General features: G+C 32.7%; 1 protein-coding gene and 1 pseudogene across 2 annotated transcripts in view; both read right to left on the reverse strand.

Moving 5' to 3' along the window:
* Positions 1–22974, reverse strand: part of CNTN5 (contactin 5) — a 1006880-nt gene that overhangs the window by 854223 nt on the left and 129683 nt on the right. The window lies entirely within an intron of this gene.
* The window catches only part of LOC140698681 (histone H2A.N-like), a 108961-nt pseudogene continuing 101328 nt past the window's right edge, over positions 15342–22974 (reverse strand).

Genomic DNA, 22974 nt, shown 5'->3' on the forward strand with positions numbered 1-22974 from the left:
CTACACCAAATTAACAAACTGAAGAATAAAAACCATATGATCATCTAAATAGATGCAGGAAAAACTTTTGATAAAATTCAACATCCACTTATGATAAAAACTCTTCAGAAAGTGGTTATATGTGGAACATACCTCAACATAATAAAGGCCATACATGACAAACTCACAGCTAACATCATACTTAATGTGGAAAAGCAGAAAGCATTTCCTCTAAGATAAGGAACAAGACAGAGATGCCCACTCTCACCACTTTTATTCAACATAGTTTTAGAAGTCCTAGTCATAGCAATCAGAGAAGAAAAAGAAATAAAAGAAATTCAAATCTGAAATGAAGAAGTGAAACTGTTACTGTTTTCATGTGACATGATAGTATACATAGAAAACCCTAAAGAATCAACCAGAAAACTACTAGAACTCATCAATGAATCTGGTAAAGTTGCAGGAGACGAAATTAATATACAGAAATCAGTTGCATTTCTATACACTAATAATAAAATAGCAGAAAAAGAAATTAAGGAAACAATCCCATTTACTATCACACACAAAAGAATAAAATACCTAGGAATAAATGTACCCAAGGAGGCAAAAGACCTGTACTCTGAAAAGTATAAGACACTGATGAAAGAAATTGAAGATGACACAAACAAATGGTAAGATATATCATGTTCTTGGACTGGAAGAATCCATATTGTTAAAATGGTCATTCTACCCAAGGCAATATAAGGATTCAGTGCAATCCCTATCAAACTATCAATGACATTTTTCACAGATCTGGCACCAAAAATTGCTAAAATTTATATGGAAACATAAATGACCCCAAATAGCCAAAACAATCTTGAAAAAGAAGACTGGAGCTGGGAGAACTATACTTTCTGACTTCAGACTATGATACAACGGTGTAGTAATCAAAACAGTATGCTACTGGCACAAAAACGGACACATAGATCAATGGAACAGGCTACAAAGGCCACAAATAAACCCACACATATATGGTCAATTAATCTATGACAAAAGAGGCAAGAATATACAATAGAGAAAAGACAATCTCTTCAATAAGTGGTGCTGGGAAAACTGGACAGTTACTTGTAAAAGATTGATATTAGAACATTCTCTAACACCATATACAAATATAAACTCAAAATGAATTAAAGATTTAAATGTAGGACCAGATACTATAACACTCCTAGAGGAAAACACAGGCAGAACACTCCTGGACATAAGTCACAGCAATGTATTTTTTGAACCAGCACCTGGGGTATGGAAATAAAAGTAAAAACAAATACTTTTAATTCGACAAAAATGTTTCTTGAGCTTGTAATATGTTTCAGGTTTTGTACTAGATACTTCAGGATACACTAGTGAGCAAAAGAAACAATTATTTCTGCCCTACGAGAGCATGCAATCAAGAAAAAAGTTGGTTGGGCAATGATTAACTCCAGAAAAACAGAACAAAAAGCTGTCCAAGAGAGAAAATGTAGTCATTTTACACTATATGTAACAACTTAAGGACAAGATTTACATGGTCATAATAATTAATACACTGAATTTCATTTTAACAAAAAATTATGCTAAGACATTTTAATTTGGTTTTTTGTTTGTTTGTTTTTTAGAGGATGATATTGGTACCTAGGGATAGGAAGTTGACAAATAACAAGTATAACTGGAAAAAAGATAAAGTAAAATCTATGTAAACATGCATGCCCATCCCCAATCTCTAACGAAGGTAATTCATCATATTAGCACATTTGCTGAAGAGACTGAACCACCTCTCCCTCTGAATCCTTCTCCACTCAAACTTACAAGCAGCTGTTACTGAAGTTAACACATAAAATGATATATATTTGCCATCCTCCATTTAAATGATCTCTAAAATCGGTTTCTAGACCATAATTATAGAAATGTTTAAAAATTAGTTTATTATGCCCTGTAAGAGAAAATACTGCAAAAATTGAGGAGGGTCAGGGTGTTGCAAATGGGAATAATGGAAGATAGGAATGGGAACTCATTTGTGGCATAATTTGATGTGAAATTTTTATTTTTAACTGAAAATTATTAGAAGAATATGTACTTATTTGCAATCTTTACAATAGGTGGTTATTCCCAGCTCAATAATCTAGATAGGGGGAAACAGCAAATCTAAAACCCCTCAAAAGGACTTCACTATTTTTTAAGAGGTTCCCTGGCATCTTTGGAGTTCAGAATGTGAAGATAAAACCATATTACAGACCAATCTCAGATGGCATTCTGATAAGTTTTATATTTCTAGAGCAATATGGTTATGTAGTTGTTTTTAATCAATAAATTTAAGATTTAATAAGTCTATCTTTCTACATATCAAATGTTTAAATTATGGGTCTTAGTGTGCTATTATAATACTTTAAAGATTATTAAAAATCATTGTGCTCTACTTTACATTGTGATTTGCAAATTGTGATACATATTGAAGGTGATTAATGGTAATCATTTTATTTATGTAATATAAACATAGTTATTTCTCTTAATCCATGATAAATTAAACAGTTTATCCCTTATTTCTTTCAAATAAATTCTTTGAGGAAACTGCATTTTCTCATAATTCTGAAAATCAAAAATTTTTAAAAAGTGAACTATTTATATAGTAAAATTGTTTTTGATTGACATCATTATAATTTTCTTACGTTTGAATCCCTTTCCTCCTCAACATCTCCTAAATTATAATTTGAAAATTCAGAGTTTCCCAAATTAAACAAAATCATTTTGGCACACTAACTCCAATCCATTAAAAAATAAACTTGGAATTAAGTGAGTTTTTACAAAACACTGCAAAAACGCAGCTTTCTTTTTCATGTTCTAGGAAGTGAACTTTAATTGAAATCTTGTTTGTAAACCTATTATAATTTGTTCAAGAAAGCATATATTATTATGTTGGCTTAGTAATAATTATGACTCTGCAGAAGACATATCCTTAGAGTATTTCTTCCTTAGAGTATTATTTTAACTTTCTCATAAGTAGTATTAAAGCCCATATTTACCAAATTTTTTTATACTGCCAAAGACTAAGATCTATCTAGGCAAAAGCATATTTCAAATAACCATAGTAAGAGTATTATAAATGTAATTTCTGCATTTACTGAAAAGGTTCAGTACATAATACATATGCCATTAAACTCATCCTGTAATAGCTCCTTTCCAATGTAGAAAGAAAACCTTTTGAATTGCATGCATTAACCTCTTAATCTACAAAGCCTGTTTATAAATGCTATGATTTTAATGCAATTTATCTTTCCACACACCCAATGATCATTCAGGGATCAAATCTGGCAGCTAACAATTTGCCACTAAATATTCTGTCAATACATCATCCTTTTTATAGCCTGTTACATTTCAAAAAGTGATTGAGCTAATTAAACACAACTGTGAAACTAAGCAGAGATTTAATTAACATTATATGAAGGCTTTGGAAAGGACATTATTACTAACAAAGACATTTGAAATAACTCAAATCAGAGTTAAATTCATTAACTTAGGCTTTTAGTATTACTTTACTACAGTACTAATCTTATTTTTATATACAGTTTATATATATGGTTTCTGCAAAATTCTGAGTTGCATGGCCATATGTTAGACTGTTTAAAAATGAAGACAGTTTCTTAAAGTTAAAAAAACAGTGTAAATATGATAAGTAAATCTGTTTATCAAAATATACTTTATTATAAACAAAATAATAGTATATGCTTTTAATTCTTCAAGCACTTGAAAGTATTTTAACCATGGTAAATAAAAATGCATTATTTACAAAATCTTTCTAATAATAAATAGATAATCCTAAAACAACAAGAAAAAGAAGGAAGGGAGAAACTTGTAATAGTAATGTTACCTATGTACTTGAATCTCTTGGATTTCCATTGATCATGGGCCTGAGTTTCTGACACAGCTTAATGAATTTCACTTGTCGTAGGCCAATTCAGCAGTTAGGAAAAACTATACTTCTTGGCGTGTGCTTCAGCAATATGATACAATTATTACTGATAACTTGAGACCATGGTACATGACTCCACTGAGGTTAATTTACCTGATTGCAGATTGGTACAATACAGTTTTTGTGCTTTAATCCTTTGAGAACAGCTGCTATAATTACTGCATATGGTACATCCTACAGATTTTTGTTGTACAATATTGCAAACTATTTTATATGTCTCAAAATTGTTCAATTCATATCAACTTTCCTAATGAAAAAGGTTTCACATATCCCGATTTCAGATTTTGAAGAGCTGTGACATTTCATCACAATTTATAAATTTTCAAGGAAAGAGCAAATGAAAAGAAGTAAATTATAGTAAGGGCTCAAATGATACCGCTTTTGGACAGGACTAGCCAGCATAAAAATCATTGTATTTATTTTTATAATATTTGTTATGTATTGAGAATTATAAGTGACCTCACTACACAGAAGAGAGTAATTTGATTTCATCTAGGAAATTATAAAACAAGCTGGAGTACTGTTTTGATTTACTTGTTTTTTGAGACTTTGTCACATACTAAAGTAATTTTTAGCAAAAAAAAGTTGAATGAAAAATTTTGCACTTTAAATTGCTATCCAAAGTCTGTGCTTGACTTTGTTAAAAATATTTTTAACATTGTGAAAGAGCTTCAAAGAGTTAAGGAAAACAATGCAAACCAGGTAGATTACAACACCAAAACTCTGAGAGTTACAATAGATTATTGGTCAAAACTACACTAAGCTGAGTATAAGTTAATAAAAGGATAAAATTTCTTTCAAAGTCCTTTAAAAATTACACCCACACACACACATACAAACGCACACACACACGGAAAAATGAGGGTAGAAAAAAGGGAACTTATTGATGAATTAAATCTCCTAACCAGGCTTGCAGAGCACATTCTGCCCAGTATTTAACCCCAGAATGAAAAACAAAGCAAAAACACAAATCAAATTAAAGCAAGTAATTTTTGTTTAAGAATAAAAAAGGAAAGAAAAAAGACAAAACATCTGAAGAGAGTGAAAAGTTCTTCTCACTTATATAAAGCTCCTACCCAGGAAGACTTTCCACTAATAAAGAGACCTTTTAGAACAGATTGACCTACACCATGCCAAAGGAAATCCACACAAGGTACACTGTCATTAGTGAACAGACAACAAAAGGTCAGTAGACATAAGAGAAAAGCAGACACATCACAGAGAAATATTAAGAATAATTTAGCTGATAGACTAACACTTGAGAAAACAAATCAGGGAACATGAGGAAATTAATAACAAAAATAATTCCAGATTTTATATGTAGATTCAAGAAGATATTACAACTTTAAAAAAGCTATGAATAAATGAATACATCAGTAGCAAAAGGGCATATTACAAATTATGAAAAATACTGTAGTAAAAAATATATTAAACTGATAAAACATCTCTGGATAACAAAATAAATAATATATAATACATAAATAAGGAGTCAAATAAAGAAAAAAAAAGGATCAATCCAATTAGTGAAAGAGGAAAAAATGATTAGGTAAATAATTAAAAGAAAAGTAGAAAATAACTTTACCAGAGCTAAAGTTCTCTTTATGGTAAGTAAAATTAACTAAAATAATGTCAGGCTTATCCCCATGGAATTTCAGACTGTCTTTCTAAAAATTGTTAGAAAAAGACAAATACTAAAAACTTCCTTTAAGAAAACAAAGAAAAAATCAATTGCTTTCTTACCGTAGGCAAAATAAAGTTAGAAAAGAAAGATTTAAACAGTTCATTTCAAGATTTTATTGTTATCAATGTGGAAATTAAAATGAAATAACCACATTTCAAGAAATTTAAGCTTAAGACAGAAATCACCCCAAAATACTACCTCTGAGTAGCAGAACTAAAGCTGGAGGATTTCATGGGTAACTACTGTTATTCTGTACTATTTAAATTGTGACAATTTGTACATATGGATTGATTTAATGTAATCAATAATTTCCAGTACTCACTGAAAGATATTTTAAAAGAGCTGCAATTTTCCCAAGGTGGGATGTCTTAGTCTGCTCTGGCTACTATAACAAAATAATATAGAATGGGTGGCTTAAACGAAAATTTATTTAGTTCTGAAGGCTGGAAGTCCAAGATCAAGGTGTGGGTGGCTTCGGCTCCTGGTGAAAGATTTCCTGGCTTGCACTGGGGCTGCCTTCTTGCTGTGCCATCACATGGCAGAGAAAGAGAGCTCTCTTTCTTCCTCTTTTCATAAGGGCATTAACCTCATCATGAGGGCCCCATCCTTATAACCTACTCTAACCCTAATTATTAGCAATTAGACTTCAGAATCAATGAATATGAATTTGGATGGGCCACATCATTCCAGTCCATAGCAGAGGATAATCTTTCAACAGACCATAGCAGTATGTTTTAAACACTTTTTAGGAGCGAGTCTCCAAAATATCTCCTATCTCTCATTGTACCACAACTCTTGGTATCTGTACCTTGTGTAGTCCTCTTTGAATCTGGGATGGTCCTGTGAGTCCTTTTTGGCCAGCAGATTATGAATAAAGTGATACTAAGTGACTTCTGAGGCCAGGTCATAAGTAGCTTTGCAGCTTCTTCTTAAGTTTCTTGCAATGCTCTCTTCACATAATTACCTCTTGGAATCCAGCTACTATGCTATGGGAAGCCACAGGGTTAGGTTATGTGTAGGCGTTCTAGTCGTCTGCCTCAGCTGACCTCAGAACAAACAGCTGCATCACGTACTAGCCAGATGAATGACTACCTTCGTGTCCAGCTCAGTTCAGCCTTCAGTTGCCTCCGATGTCAGCTGCTGTCTGATCATATCTGCATGACAAATCCCAAGAAGAACTGCCCAATTGAGCCAATCAACCCATGGAACTATAATAAAATAATAATGTATTTTTGTTTTAAGTCACAGTTTTAGGGTAATCTTTTACAGCAATAAATAACAGGAACACTATACGGCGAAGACCTAGCGGCTGAATCTAGGTGTATCTGCTATCAAATCTTTTCCTTCCAGAATGCTACTCCTTTTTCAAAGTTCAGTTTTTATAATAGAATTATGTATTACTAAGATTTAGCCAACTACTCTTTATAAATATTTGAATTTGAGGGAGTAGCTGACCCTCAGGAATCAATCAGTTCTTAAGAAAGCTGAGCTTTCTTTCTTAAGAACTGAAAAGTTCCTGCACGTGAATCACATCTCTGATCAACTAACACAAGGCTCCCATGTCTGTTGGGGTGACAGTATATTAAAAAATCACATCATGAATCTGACAAAGAAGTGTCATCTCCTACAAAGCAAGGCCTGGGCATGGACTGAGGCACTTAACTCTGGTGAGAGACTACCACATAACACTATTCTCTTCCAGAGTTAACCGAAATCGTACACAGAAAAAGGAATATGAAAATTGGTTTGGGGGGAAGAAAGGATTTAAAAGACTGTACTTCTAGGAGTAAGTAGATACTATTTAAAGACCCCAGAAGTGAAAGAGAGGAATTTCAATATTCTGGGCAAGCCTATTTGGGAGCAGCATTAAAGACGATAAATCTACATCCAAGGTTTCTTCTTTCTTATTTTCCCCTGTTTTGGGTTGAGGTTTCAGAAACTGATAGACAGAAATGGGATAATGTGTCATCTTACTTGGTGGCAGTATTAAAATTCAATTTTTTATTTAAGGGATGTCTACTTTTATTTTAAATGTGAAATATACAAGTATAATAGCTTAGAGTTTAGAAATTTCACTTCATTATCAATCCTACAATAAGTAAATAAGCACACTGATTATTAACCCGATTTATCTTGCTCACAAGAAATAATTTTTAAATCTTTATCTAAGAATGATTTTTTCTATACGCCACTTTCGAAAGTCACAATATGGAATTCAGATTAAAGATGATAAACTGAAAATATAAAATTATCTCCTTTCTCTCCATAAAATACAGGACTACATAAAATAAAAATGAGGGCGGAAATGATGGGAAATCCAGAGTAGAGAGGAGAACAAGATATTTGTTAAAAAAACAAAACAAAAACAAAAACAGGAAAGCCAAAAGTGGCTATAAAATCTCCTGATTGGTATGTATAGTGTATGGCAATTTTGAGAACTCACAGAGGATGTTATAGACAAGAAAAAAGCCACTTTGCCCTCACAGAGCACTGAGTAATGCAGAACTGAAATTCAAAGATGATTTCAAGCTACAATTCTATAACCAGAGAAACTATCAATCAATAAAATGGGAGAATAAAGGTATTTTTAGAAAGTGAGGATTCAGAAACCTTTTAATTCTCCAATAAACCTTCTCTTTGTTGGTAATTTGAGACTGTGATCCAGCAAAACAGAAGAGAAAACAAAAAGGAAGAAAGATATTGATTCCTGGAATAGAGATCCCATCCTGCGAGTGAAAACAAGTCCCAGGAAGACATCAGCTTAGCTCTGGGTCTGGAGAACAAACAGCTTTTTCTCCAGTGGAAATGAATCCAGGAAGGAGGGTGACGGGGAATGCTGCCTTACATGATAGCATGCCTCATCCCTAGAAGAAAATACGATTCACTGGAAGAAACTATCTTTTTCAGGGAATTTTGATACTGTTCAGTAATTAGGAAAACACGTTTACTCCAAAGTGATTTCTTGTGTTCTGCTTGTTTGCTTGCTTATCTGTTTGAGTTTGTCAGATATTTATTCCAAATTAATTCTAAAGAAGCAGAATTTTCAGATGACACCTGGAATTCTGAATTTAAATTATTAGAAGAGCTTCATTTTAAGATAAATATAAATTTTTGTTTTAAAAAGTAGGTTTTTTTTTTTTCCATTTTGGACCGAGTGAGCCACTTACTTGATAGAATGTAAGTTCACTGAACTGTCGGATCGATATTTTCCAGAATGTCAATCAAGCTAATAAAGTACAAGTGTTCAGCACAATGAGCTAAAAATGCCTCAGAAATAAAAGCTGCAAGCACTGTAGGCTTTATATTTTGAAGCAAAGCAGATTCAGGACTGAATGCCTCTATGCCAGCTTTCAGGAGGCCAGATTCATGCCACTGCAGAGCTTTCTTCCGACCTCGCTGCAGGCCATTTACTTTACTTTAGGGGACTGAGCAGTGCACTTAACACTTTAGAGAAACTTTTCAGCTACATACTCAGTTCTGGCTCTTAAACCTCTTCCATTCTGCACCGATCACACTGTTACATAATGATGCTGACATAACTTCGGTCATGGCCAGAAGCTAGTCATGATTTTCTGACAAAACGTCAAAAGAAAAAAGAAAATTACCCTTTCCCTTAAACGTGAAGCTCCCTTTGAGAGTTAGTTTAATCGTTCTGCTATGGGGAGGATGTATGTCGATATTGGGTTCAATAATATAAACGTTCTTAACTGTTAAGGGAAAAAGGAATAAGTGATCTCACATGCTAACATTTTCTTTAGTCATATCCATATAAAAAGTCTCAGGCAGAGAATAACGTGCTGTAGCAATCTGGAGTATTTCTCTGATCTACACATGATTTCTATCTCAATATTGTCAAAAATTTAAATATTGCTTTAGAAATGTAGTGCAAATATTATTAATAAGATCTTTGAGTTCTGATGGTCTATGTTTCAAGAATTTGAGAGAATTAACAATTAATTACCTTTGCAAAAGCAATTACACACTTTTTTTACCGAAGTATATAAAATCTATTATCTACACAATCTTTATTATGGACTTAATAAACTGTTATTAAGTCTATTTGTAGGAATGCAGAGCTTTGTAATAAAAGTCTTAAACTAAAAGTGTCCATTTAGAAGGTAATTAAAGACTTATTTTGGATTAATAATCTACATGTTTCCATATGTGAAATTTCATTTTGAGCTTATAAAAGCAACAGCAGAGGTATGACATAGATAGCTTTTGCTATAAGAAACATTATATAAAAATCTGCAATATAGGTAATACTATCTTTTAATGAGATCATTAAGTTTACAAAAATACTTACCATAAGTGTTTTTCAGATGGAGAACTCCACTGTATTTTATTATATGATATAAATATAAAATGCAAGTGAGAAATCTCTATGTTACATATTCAGGAATATATCTCCTACATAAAGTGATCTACATCTGCTTTTTCTACCTGAGACAAACCAGTTTGTCGATATTTTGCTGTCAGATGGTACATAAAGCAATCTGAACTTTTATGAAATCCAAAGGATGTTCTGTAGAACAGCCCTGAAGGATGCCAAATAAGTACCAAGAGGGCTGCACTGGGAGGCAAGATCTCACCAACGTGTCTCTGTGAGCCTCAGTGTCCTTACCAGCAAAATCGCAAGAGTCTTATTTAAGGTGAGGGTTATTCCCATGTGACTATTGCAAAGAAGTAAACTACCACCTAGCAAAGTTTCTCTGGTACAAAGTAGGTATTAAATAGATAGTAGGTTAATCTTTTCTCCTCCCTCTCTTCCTTCCTTTCTTTTCTTCTCATCCTTCCTCTCTCTCTGTCTCCCTTTCTCTGTCTCTCTGTCTGCTCTTCTGTCTCTGTCTCACTTCCTCCCTCCCTACCTCTCTCTTTCTTTTTCTGGATGTGTCCTGAATCTGAACTTACAGATCTAAAACCCTGAAGATTATTTTCAGACATACAGGTAATTAAAAAGAAAGCCATGTTATTTTAATACATAGAGAAATTAAATTGTATTGACTTCATTAAATGACTCTAAAAAATGTATAACAATGTTTATAATCACTGAGATACAGTGCTTATTAACTGCATTTTTCTGCTGTACTATACATACCACATAGTACCATGGAACTAAAATAGTAAAATACTTAACTCCAGAGTTTAAATAAGACTCATCTGTCATTTCCTAAGCCTACTTTTGTTATATTATTAAGAACGCTAATTAAAAAGATCGTAAGATGTCCTCTGATTTTACTCACATGTATAGTATTTTTAGATTCACCTCTGATGGTAAAGACTCTAAAACAAAAGCTAAATCTGAAAATTTTGTGTCTGTTTGCCATTGTCTTTGAACTCTTACTCATTGCTCAATTTTCTGTGACCTACATTTTAAACAACCTTGATATTAACATTGTTAAATTAATTTCAAAGTCATTTCAATTTATACATTATATAATGTCATTAGCCTGCTAGGCACCGAATAAATATTAATTGAATTTAATTGTTAATTGAATGGGCTGAATAAACCATGAGGTCTAGCACAATCTGGATGAGTTATTGGCTCTACAAAGTTTTTAAACCCCAAACAATTTTGTCAAGGGGGAAAATACCTCTATTGATTAAAAATAATAAAATCTTAAAATTTTCCTAAGATTATCATTTAGAATGTAATATGAATTGATGAACTGACTTCCACTTAATATGGCATTTCTAAATATAAAATGGCATAACTGAAAAAATAGGACACTTATATATTAGTTTCCTATTGCCACTATTAAAAAATAAATACAAACTTAGCAGGTTAAATAAGACATATCTATAATCACAGTTTTGTAGTTTAGAAACCCAAGTCTCACTGGGACAAAATCAAGATGTTGATGAGGCTGGATTCCTTTCTGGAGGCTCTAGGGGAGGATCCATTTCCTTGCCTTTTCCAGCTTCGAAAGGCCATGCATTCCTCATCTCATGTGTCCCCTTCTGTCTTTAAAGCCAGCAGTGTCACGCTGTTTGTGCGGTTCTTTCATAGTCATGTCTTTGTCTGACTGACTGCACTTCTGCCTGCCTCTTTCACTTTCTAGAACCTGCCCAATTTCACTGGGCCACCTGAGGGATCCAGCCTGAGCTTTCCTAGCTTAGTGGCAGCTGGTCAGCAACCTTAATTTCATCTGTCATGTCACCTAACATATTCATAGGTTCTGGGAATTAGAATATGGGACCATTATTCTATATACCGTACTAGGATATCTATTTTTTTTTCAAAGGCAGATTGAAACAAGGATTTGCCTTTGGTTTAATTTGGGAACTGAACCCAAGGATCATGACTTGGGGACTGGGAAGCCTAAGGCAGATGAGGAAGTCAAGACAATGCAACAGATTGAGCTGATCACACCACTGTGGGCAACTGGGGCTCAGTTCTGTTTGGGACCCTTAAAGGGACCATGTTGAATACAGATTAGAACTGTCTGTTTAAGGGATAGAAAAGAATAGTATTTATGTGATAGATCCTATATCCTATGGGTGCTAACTCCTTGGCACTTCCAGGTTTATACTTGAATCAAAAGGGCTAAACAGTTTCCTTCAAAAACCCTATTCCCTTGTGGCAGAGAAGCACTGTAGCAGAAAGCGACAGACACAGTACAGCCTGGACAAGCTGCTGTCAGGTTATACAGGCATGCAGTCACCGCAGTAATCAGGGAAGGTAGGCCTACATTTCTCTGTCATTCTCAGTAAAAGTTAAGGACACAAATAAAATGGCCTAAGAATCAAGACATACTGGGAAAGGTGCAATAAAAGTTGCAGAAGTCTGAATTGTACTATGGGCACTCATGTCTGTTTCTTGATTACAAAATAAAGAGTATATGGATAGGAAGATGTATAATAGAAATATTCAAGAAGGCTTTATGACCAACCTATTCAGAATAGTGTCGTTACTCACAGAAAATCAGATACATTCAGGAAGTACAGCTTGGTAGCCATAATATTCAAAATAAGACCTTTAATGGTAATATAGTTTGGGTAATGAGTCAATTTAGGGCAGAACCTTGGGCATAATCCAAAACTAGCTGGAGTTACAGGAAAGAGCATTCAGACTTAAAAGAAAGTTTGCAAGTATAATCAAAGCAGCCTTAACAAATCCAGGCATCTGGGTGGCTTTGGGAATTAATGCTAAAGCAAACATGACAATGGGATGGAGAAGACCTACATCATCCGACGTTCATAATGTTGAAGATAATGGTCATATATTGGCTTGCTTTTCTATTATCCTTGTTTTTTTCTTCTTTTTATATTTATTTCAAATTCATACATTGGAACTTTTTTTTTGTAAAGATCCAGTTACGTATTTAAAGCTGAATGCAAAGTGGGACAGACTGTCATTCTTCACCTCTCCCTATATCCACATCCTTTGCAGTTCCTCTGATTAGAGTGAATTTCCCCACCCACTGTATTGAGCTTTTCTAAGCAACTTGCTTTGGCTGTTGGAAAACGAAAGGAAGGAATACTATTAGAGTAGTGAGAGACATTGTGCGTTTCCAGTTGTCTTTCTGTATTTTTGACATATTCATGAGGAAAATCTGTCCCAGGTAGCCTGCTGGTCCCAGAGAAACAAGACACATGGGAAGCAGGCCTGACCACAATCCATGTGAGATCATGGTGCCAAATCCAGGTGAGATCAGCCTATTTCAGCTAGTTGCAACTGACTGACACGCCAGTGAGCATGAGAAAAACTGACTGGGTTTTTTTGTGTTTTTCTTTAGGGCACTTAGACTTCCTGCAGTTTGTCATATAGTGTCATTATAGCAATAACTACCAGATAAAAAAGGCATTTTTCCACATATTTTCTATCATAATTTCAGCTTTCAGTAAAACTAGAAAACACTAAATGACTACTTCACCTGTGAGGTTCACTTCATATTTATCTTATCTGTTGCCATCATGGCACAAACGGAATCCTAGCTCTCATACTTGAAACCCTGGAGTTAAATCTGACTTCTTTTTCTTCATTTATTTACCAGTAGGATTTATTGAAATTTATTCGGGGCAAAAAAAAAAAAGGTTTGCTGTAATCTTGTCTGCTCAATCTCCAAGGCCAACATTCTTGATCTAGGCTCTCATCATCAAATTATTACATCAGTGAACTTGGTCTTAGGTCCTTTTTTCTGAAGCTTCTCTCTCCTAATAATTATCATCATCATCAATACCATTTCTTACTTCTCTCATTCTACTTTCTCTCTTTCTTTATACATTAAGTCATACTTTTAATAGGCTATTATTAAACACTTACAATTCACTAACACTGTAGATGACACTGGGGATGCAAGCTAGAATATATCTAACGCTATCTTCAAAGTAACAATCCGTTTTATTTTTTTAAAGCTCTGCATCATGCTGAGATCAAATCTGCCAAAGACTGTTCCAACCAAATTAAAACTAACAACAACAACATAAACAATGAAAAAGCAATAAATAAAAAACAACCTCTATCTTTAACAGTAAAGTATAAATAGTCTTTAGGGTAAAATTGGTTACAAAAGAGCAGGTATTCACCTTGTAGGGGCAACCACAATATTTTAAAATTCACAAAATGTTCAACATATATGATTAAATTACTATAAACCTTATGATAAAAAGGTTTTACTTATAAGACTTTTTTTTTTATCAAGGTTATGTCTTTTTCAATGTCTTGATTCGTTTTCCCTTTAAATATTAGTAAGCACGGTTACAGAGTATCCATAAACAGGATAACTAGCAGCAGAAAACATACAGTTTTGATCTTATTATTTGGAACTTTTGCCCCATCTAGCTTGCCAGGAACAGTGTCTTTGGTTTACCTTACTCTTAGAATTACAGTTCTGCAAACATTGTATAACTTCCTTTTATTATCCTGTTAGGAATTTCAACTTCATCATTGTACTCAGAATTCTTTAAGTACTTAAGTCAACAAGGTTACTTACCCTTTCTGTAAAAGCTCCTTATCTAATACAAGTGTATTACAAGTCTATATCCAACACTGGTCAAAGTATAAAGCTTATACTTGAAGATTTCACCATTATGAGGAAACACAGAAACTTAAGCAAATAATTGCAATAATGTGGAGCAAGTGTAGAGCAAATTTATCCTCAAGGACAGTGAGAAGACCTCTGAAATAACCCTTAATTCTACATTAATATGGGGATAGAGAGAGGCAAAAGAAGGCTTAGGGGAATCCTCAAAAGAAGCAGTAATACCAATTTCAGTTTTTAAAAATAAACAATTTTGCCAATCAGAGAACTGAGAAAGTCCATCTGTACACAACTAGCATATTTTAAGCACTAATATTTACAGACAAGTTATTTCATTTCCCTTACAAAGTTGATAGTTTTATAATTATCACTACTTTAAAATTAGAAATTAATGAATCAAATAAGTGAACTCTTGTGTTCAATGTTACCCAATAATCAAGGAGAAATACTGAGAATTAAACTTATTTACATGGGGGATTTTTTTTTAGACAGTACTTTCCTTCCCCACCCACCTCAAATTAAGTCAGAGGTTAAACACACAAGAGCCAGAGACCAGATGTGTAGCACCAAGTCCAAGACCAAGGCCACTATTGCACCAGATACTTCTCAGATACTGTCTTCTAATTCAGCCTTCTGACATAGCCCTGCTCCCCCCCTTTTTTTTTTTGACAAGTGCAATCTTTTCAACAACAGGGCCATTCAAATCCAATTCATTTATTCAAAAGCTCTTTCAAGAGGATCTCTACTTGACTGCTTCAAGGATCTCTCTGCTGGTGACAGCTCTCCTGTGATTGTAGAGGGATAGTGTAAACGCCTCCTGGCTAACCCATTTCAGCTGCCAATACTCCAGAGCTCCTAGCACATTCAACATTCAGAAGCACCCACTGAAGCCTGGGTGGGTTTGGGTCAGGATTTTCCCCATGTAACTAAAATGCCCTTTCCATTCAGATCACTGGGAACGAGAGACTCAAGAGCAAGCAGATGTAAAAACATGAGTGTGGATAAGGAACAGCAAATAATGCAAGGTCATGTTCTTGTAGTGAAATTGTAAAAATGTGATTGAGATCGAAGAATCTGTGCATTTTTTAGATGTTATTTATGCAGGAATTATCATATGCCTGAAGAAAAGGAGAGAAAATATGTCAAATTTTCTGAATTGCATGTATTATTGAGTAGATAATATGAAAATATTTGTAAATTGAATTTCTATATACTGGTTCTTATTTCCCAATTAACTTACATTAGAGAATTTCAAGTTTAGAGGAATCAATTTTTTCTTCAGTAGGAAACAGCTCCTAAGAGTTTTACATGTAATTAATAATTTACAAAAATACTTAATGTGTTTTCTTATATATGGGTATATAGTGTCAACATCTATTGTAGTATCTTGTTGTGATATACTACAAATTTTGAGCAGTAATTATAAAATTTCCAATTTTGTAGTACTGTGGTCAAAGAACATGTTGTATATGACATTCATTATTTAGAATTTGTTAGGATTTGTTTGTGGCAGTATGTTTTCAATTTTAAAAATATTCCACATGTGCTTAGAAATTTGACTATTATACATTTTTGACTTTCTAAGGGCAGAGTGCCAGAGAGATAGAAGGCAATCAGATAAAATTAATAACAAATAAATATACAGATATAGATAGTATTGTCTCTTATCCATCAATTCCTTCTCCTCTGTTAAACTTATTACTAGCATAATCAGTTTCTCAGATCTATCCTCTAAATCAATTTCTCTCATGACTTCCTACTGTAAACCATTTGGTTTGTGTATTTATTGTGTTCTGTGATTTTTTTCTGTGTTTCTTATTTTCTCTTTTCCTGACTTTAATTAGATTTAATAGTGTTTTCTTCATTCCCCTCCCATACTAGATTGGAAGACATACATATGCCTTCTAATCTTGTGCAATCATGCTTATTTTTAAAGTTAATTTTAAAAAGAGGAACATTGGGAAAGAACTTGGTCATCATGTATTAAAGAACACAACACTTTCACGATCCCAAACATATAAGACTGGTGCAGACATTAGAAACATACACATAAGAGTCAAAATAGAAAACCAATAAAATAAACAGTGTACATGTAAAAATTTAACATATCAGAAAATTCTACTTCGACATAGTGGATAAATGGCAGGTACTAATTTTGCTTGCACAATAAAAGGAATAGAAAGTATCACCTAGCTCACAACATACACAAAAATGAGTTTTGCACAATACTAAATAGATTAAATATTCAAACATAAACAAAACAAAAATGGGGAAAACACACACAACACACACAAGCAACTGCACACTTGTGTGAGAAATGAAACTCAAACATCTAAAGAAAATGTTGGATACATTTGATTATGTGAGTTTACTTTTACATGTAAGGCAAACTATACAATAAACAAAACCAAAAGAAAAAAAAATATTGTGAGAAATATGTGCAATGCATGTGACAAAATGTTAATATATATTTTCTTCAATTGGAACTGATATTTAACAGTTATTTAAAGATAGTTTTAGCCTCAAATACCTATGGATTTTATTATAGACCACTCATTGCTTATAAAACAAGGGAAAATACAAGCAAATATATTTGTATAGACATTTTTAAGATGTGAAGACATCCTTCACATTCAAAATCTATGTCTCCTGAATCACTTTTTGAGTGGGATTCATGGTGGTGTGTTCTGAGCCATATCATCCTCTGTGAAAACTCAAATACCGGTGATACAGAATTTGTTAAAACAACCAACCCATAAGAGAAGTAAAAGCCATCAGTGATGGCATTTGAGTAGGCTTTAGAATTTTGTAGAACTAACAAAGTATTATTTATAAAACTTTTTAAGTTAGTGTAAAATATACATATGTGTACAACTCAATCACTTTAGAAAGTAAATATACATTAAAGTATAATCTAGATCCAGATATAGCATATTATAAACACTCCCAGATTTTAGCCCATTTTTAAGCTGGTGCCTAGTACAGCACCCAAAATTGTAGTCCAACTGTAAACTAGAATCTTACAGATGGACAAGTAAGTGACCAAACAGAAACTTAAACATCATTAATAGGCAATTCAGTGACGAAATTCCAGAAGCAAATAGGTAAGAAAAGAAATACCAACTTTTGCTAGATATCAGAGAAATATAATAAATAATAAAACATAATTTTTAAAAGTCAATTTGTTAAATAAAGAGGAACACCTATTTTTATCAGAAAGTTAGTATATAGTGAGAAGGAAATTCTCCCCTCATTTAGGGGAGAAAGAAGGAAAAAAAAAGAAATTTAGTATAAAGGGTCATTTTATATATTGCAACTTAGAATTGTGAATATTTAAAAATTTTAAAAGAATAAACAAGACATACCTTCTAATTACAACTAGCCTTTCACCCAGAAATCACAGTTCTGGGAATCTATCCAATAAAAATAAAGCATATGTAAATGAGAATATTAGGGCAAAGTTAGTTGTTGGTTTTTGGAGTGATTTCAAAATACAAACAAAATGATCACCCAGTAACAGAGCAATAGTTCAATGTATTATTCAGTCATTCAGAAAAGATGAATTATATTTCACCTACTAAAGTATACAGAATTGTATAAGGAGTAAATTAAGAATATCAACATGCTAATAACTAGATGACATCTCTTATTTTGTTCAAATATAAAAATAATATGTGTATAACTATATAAATATCATACATGAAATTATAGAAGGATACCCATCAAGTTGGAAGGAAGGACACACATCAAGTTGCATCAAACTTGTAGAGAGGTTCAGGGAAAGGGAGAGATTAAAGATGAACAGAAAAGAATGTATTGTTAACAAAATTAAAATTGCACAAAATAAAGTTATAAATGTATAAAAACACATTAATTCTTTTACAATCAATATGAGGAATGGTTAAGAAAATGTTAATATATTTATCTCACAGCAGTGACTTACTTTTTTACAATTTTCATTTTTATATATAGATCGTATATATATTTAAAATTATTCATTTTAACATAGAATTATTTGAACTTTTCATAATGAAAGTATTATATATATAAGAAATATAATTATATATTTATTGTGGAAAAAAGTAGGAAATATTTCTATCATTTATAATAATCTTACTGAAATTTTCCAAGATTTGCTGTCTAAAAATTTAGTTCCATCTAGTTTTAAATTTCTCAGATGAGTTTTTATTTTTCACATGTATTGTAAAATATCTTACACATTTCTTTATTTGCTATTACTTTTTAACCCTACCATTTTTAAGGCTTTGTTTTCTTTCTTAGAAAACTGCATGCTTTAGTAAATCCAATCTTTCAGCCATGGACTGGAGGCAGTGAATTCTGTTAGTAGGCTTTGTATTTTGTTTTATTCACAATTTTGAATCACATCTAATTAAGAAAAAAATTCCAGGTATGAAATTTAGCTCTTTGAGGCTACTGCTGCATTGTTTTCTAGTTTACATTATCACTTTAAAATGACTGCTGTATGTGTCTTTGAAGGCAATCTGCATTTTTTCTCTTGTAGTGTTAATGATTTTTTTACTTTATCTTTGCAGTTTAATGTGTCTCTGTGGCCCTAAAATTTATTTACTGTTATCTTGTTGAATTCATCTCTTCTAGAACTCCTATTAAACGTTGCTGGGAGATCTTCGTTTTATTGTCTTTGTTTCTTAACTTCAGTTGTATATTCTTGAAAACTTTATCTATGTTTTAGGTGATTTCCTCAAATCTATTTCTCATATATAAATTTTCTCTTCACCTCTAAATAAACCATGTCTAGTAAATAATTTAAGAAAATATTTTATTTTAAAAATTCTTATTTTTCAAGTGTTTTTGCTCCTTTGCCAAAGTGTCTTAATCTTACTTTATTGGTTCCAACCCAATCATTCTCTACTAGAGATTTAAAACATATTAATTATAAAGTTTCTGTTTGTCAGTTTGTTTTCCCAGAACAGTCTATTTTCTTTGCTTCTTAAGGATATAGCAATTTAACTGTGAAATCATTCTCTACAGAAATTGTTTTCAATATAGTTTGTTGCTATAGATTCTAACGTATGTAATTCTGCCAAAATAGCTTCCTTAGCATTTCAGTTTTCACTTGCATTTGCCTGTGTAAGGGCCCACAGTTCACCGTAAAAGCATCATATCTCATGTCGTTTTTTTTTTTTCATGTCAGAATTCAGCACCATGAGGGCAGAGTAAAAAGTCCAAATACATGTGTACAACATGGCTTTCAATTATGGATCTTTTGTGATTTACACCTCAAGTGAAGAGCATGTTTATGCTTCTTTCTAAACTTAGAGGGTAGAATTTGTCTAGTCCTATATTTAGATATTTTCCCAGTTCTTTGATTTATCAAGGAGACCAGTTGTTGCTCCCTTGTGTACACAAGGTTGGTATCCTTGATTACTTTCCCCAAATAATTTTAGATTCGGAGCCCTAGAGAACATGCAATACACAATTCCCATGCTTATCTAAGCCATCTAGTTTCAACTTTTGCTTTCTGTTTGTACTTTGTGTTCACTTTTTTTTTTTTTTTGGTTCCTAAGGCTTTTACCTTCTTATTTTTAAAATTAGTTACATATTAAAAATTACATTTTATTCCAATGTTCATGTTTATAGTGGGAAAAGACTTTGTAAATTAGCCCCTATCATATTGATTAAAAATCTGATTAAAAAAACCTCTACCTACAAGAAATGTGCATTTTGTAAAATAATCATTTTATAATAAAACTATGCTTATCCTTATATCCTAATGAGATGCATTAAAAATGAACAAAAAGCTTTAATTAGAATTGAACTGGTCTTTGAGTCTTCATGACCAAATTATCAATTTGTTTTTCTCAAGTGTTACACATACTTTTTAATTATGTGAAATATACAAGTGCCAAAAAAGAAATGCCAGGAACATATGGAGATGGTCATTTATATTGGAGTTATCATTTTGGTACTACTATATGTGCATCTGTTTATAGCAGATGCAACTTAATATTACTTTTAACTAAAGTCCCCAGAAAATAAATATAACGGTAAATAAAAATCTGTCATTCTGTCTCCTGTATTTATACCAACTAGGGGATGTTCTTTTTAAATATAATATTTCCATACGGTAGATTTAAATAAGCATATTTTAGCCTCGCTTCATAAAGTTGGTTTTATTTATAGTTTGTATTGTATACAAATTCACAATGCATATACTAATTCAAGTCTCATTGACAAAAATTACATGTGTTGTAATTTTTTATAAAGTTTTATAAAGTAATTATAATTTGTAACTCTAGTATCTAACGCCTTTTAAGTATATTTTATTATACATTTAAGTATTCTAGCATATCTAGCTATCGTATTTACATAGTATTTTTCTAATTTTGTAGTTGATTTTTCCCATAACTGACTTAAATTATTAGGCTACTTTACATCTTAGTTAAACAAACCAAATATTAAATAAACTGTGGTACTTTCATATAAGAAGGTATAAGATAAACATTAAAATCATATTTCAAGTAATTGTAAAGTCTCTGTAAACATAAAAGCTACCTAGCCTAACTCTTAGAGAAATTCTCTGCTTACATATATTGAGCTATCATCCCTCACCTATCAGAATGACAAACCTTAAAAGGTCTGACAACATACTCAATCGGCAAGAATGTGAAAAAAGAGGCACTCTAAAACACAGATGCTGAGATTGAAAAGTGGAGGAAACTTGGCCATGTCTAACAAGATTATAAATGCAGTCACTTTTGAATCATCAATCTCATTTTCAGGTATCCACATTACAGTCACACTGCGAAAATATGAAATAACACATATACATGACTACGCTTTCCAATATTACCTACAATAACACAAATGAAATGAATCCAACTATTCATTGTTCATCATCACAGGACTGGTTGCACATCTCTACAATAAAGTACTACTCACCTGTGAAGAGAATGAGAAAGGTCTCTACACTGAAATAAAATAAACTCCAGTATGCATTTATATACAAAATGGTGTTTTTTACATATGCTAAATTTTGTAAAAGAAGTATATTCATTCATATTTGCTTATATGTACAATACTAAATACTGGAAAGGATAATCAAAAGATAATAAAAATGACTGCCTATATAGGAGGAGAATGGTTCAGGGAATCTTCCTCAAATGTACATCCTTATGAGGCTTCTGACACGTATGTTTTACATAATCGGAAATAAGATTAAGTTAAAAAGATAAAAACCCATAAAACTGTAAACAAATCAACAACTTAGGTATTGGCATAGCGACAAAACTATCACACATACAAAAAAAGAATTGCTTTAAGTGACTTTAAAGCATAGAATTTTAAGACTGAAGAGAATTGCAAAGAAAATGTTAAGGCTCTCGGTAGATTTAGTGTTTGTCGTAATATTGCTACTACTCTTTTTAAGGTATTATCAGTAGAATATAGATTAAGGAAGTAAATAATCAAAACTGAAGATATCCAGCATAAGAATACACAGAACTCAAGAAGTGTAATTAGGAAGAGCAAATCTGACTCCATATTAGGTCTGTTTCCATTACTTAAACCTTTGTATTCTCTTGCTTTTGCTACAAGGTAAGAATATTGCCTATAGCCGGAAATATACAGGATAGCCCACTCTCAAGGCTCCTTTAAAGGTATAACACTTCTCTATTCATACATAGATTTAAAAAGTTGCAGAACAGAGAATAACATTCGTCTTGTTGGAGGTTTATAGGAACATCCTAACCTGACCTGTGTAGACAGCTGCAAAGGATTCCACACCAATTAGTCTGCAAAAATCAACCGTAACCCATTCCCCTTTTAGTATAGGAGAAGCCTGAATTCTAACTCGTATAAGATGATTCTCTGGGACAGTAGTCAAACATCTTCTTGGTTTGCTGTCTTTCCAAATAAAACTGCTCTTCCTTGCCCTAACAACTCAACTCCCAATTTACAGGCCTGCAGTGAGGTGAGCTGTATGAGCTTGGACTTGATCACAGAAGTTCATCAGAAACACTGTGATCTTAAATTCATCTCAAAAATAATACAAAATATTACAAACCTGTATATTCTCATAGCTTTTGGCTCACTCTGAGTAAGCATAAGTCCATCCTAGACTAGTTTAAATTCACATCTCATACCTGATTCAGCACTTTACCTCCCCTTCCCCACTCACACCCCCATTCCACCAATGAGCTTGGTATTCCAGGTACTTGAGAGAACTGGGGGTCAGGATTGGTTCTGTGATTGCTTCTACCACCCCAACAACTGAAGTACAGAGGTAATATCATGGCATCTAAGACACGCCCACCCTCCCTGATGTGGTGAACTTCTCCGGTGCTAGTTGAAAGCTACAAAGGAGGAAGAGA

Source organism: Vicugna pacos, chromosome 10 (genome assembly GCF_048564905.1).
Source record: "Vicugna pacos chromosome 10, VicPac4, whole genome shotgun sequence".
Taxonomy (NCBI): Eukaryota; Metazoa; Chordata; class Mammalia; order Artiodactyla; family Camelidae; genus Vicugna; species Vicugna pacos.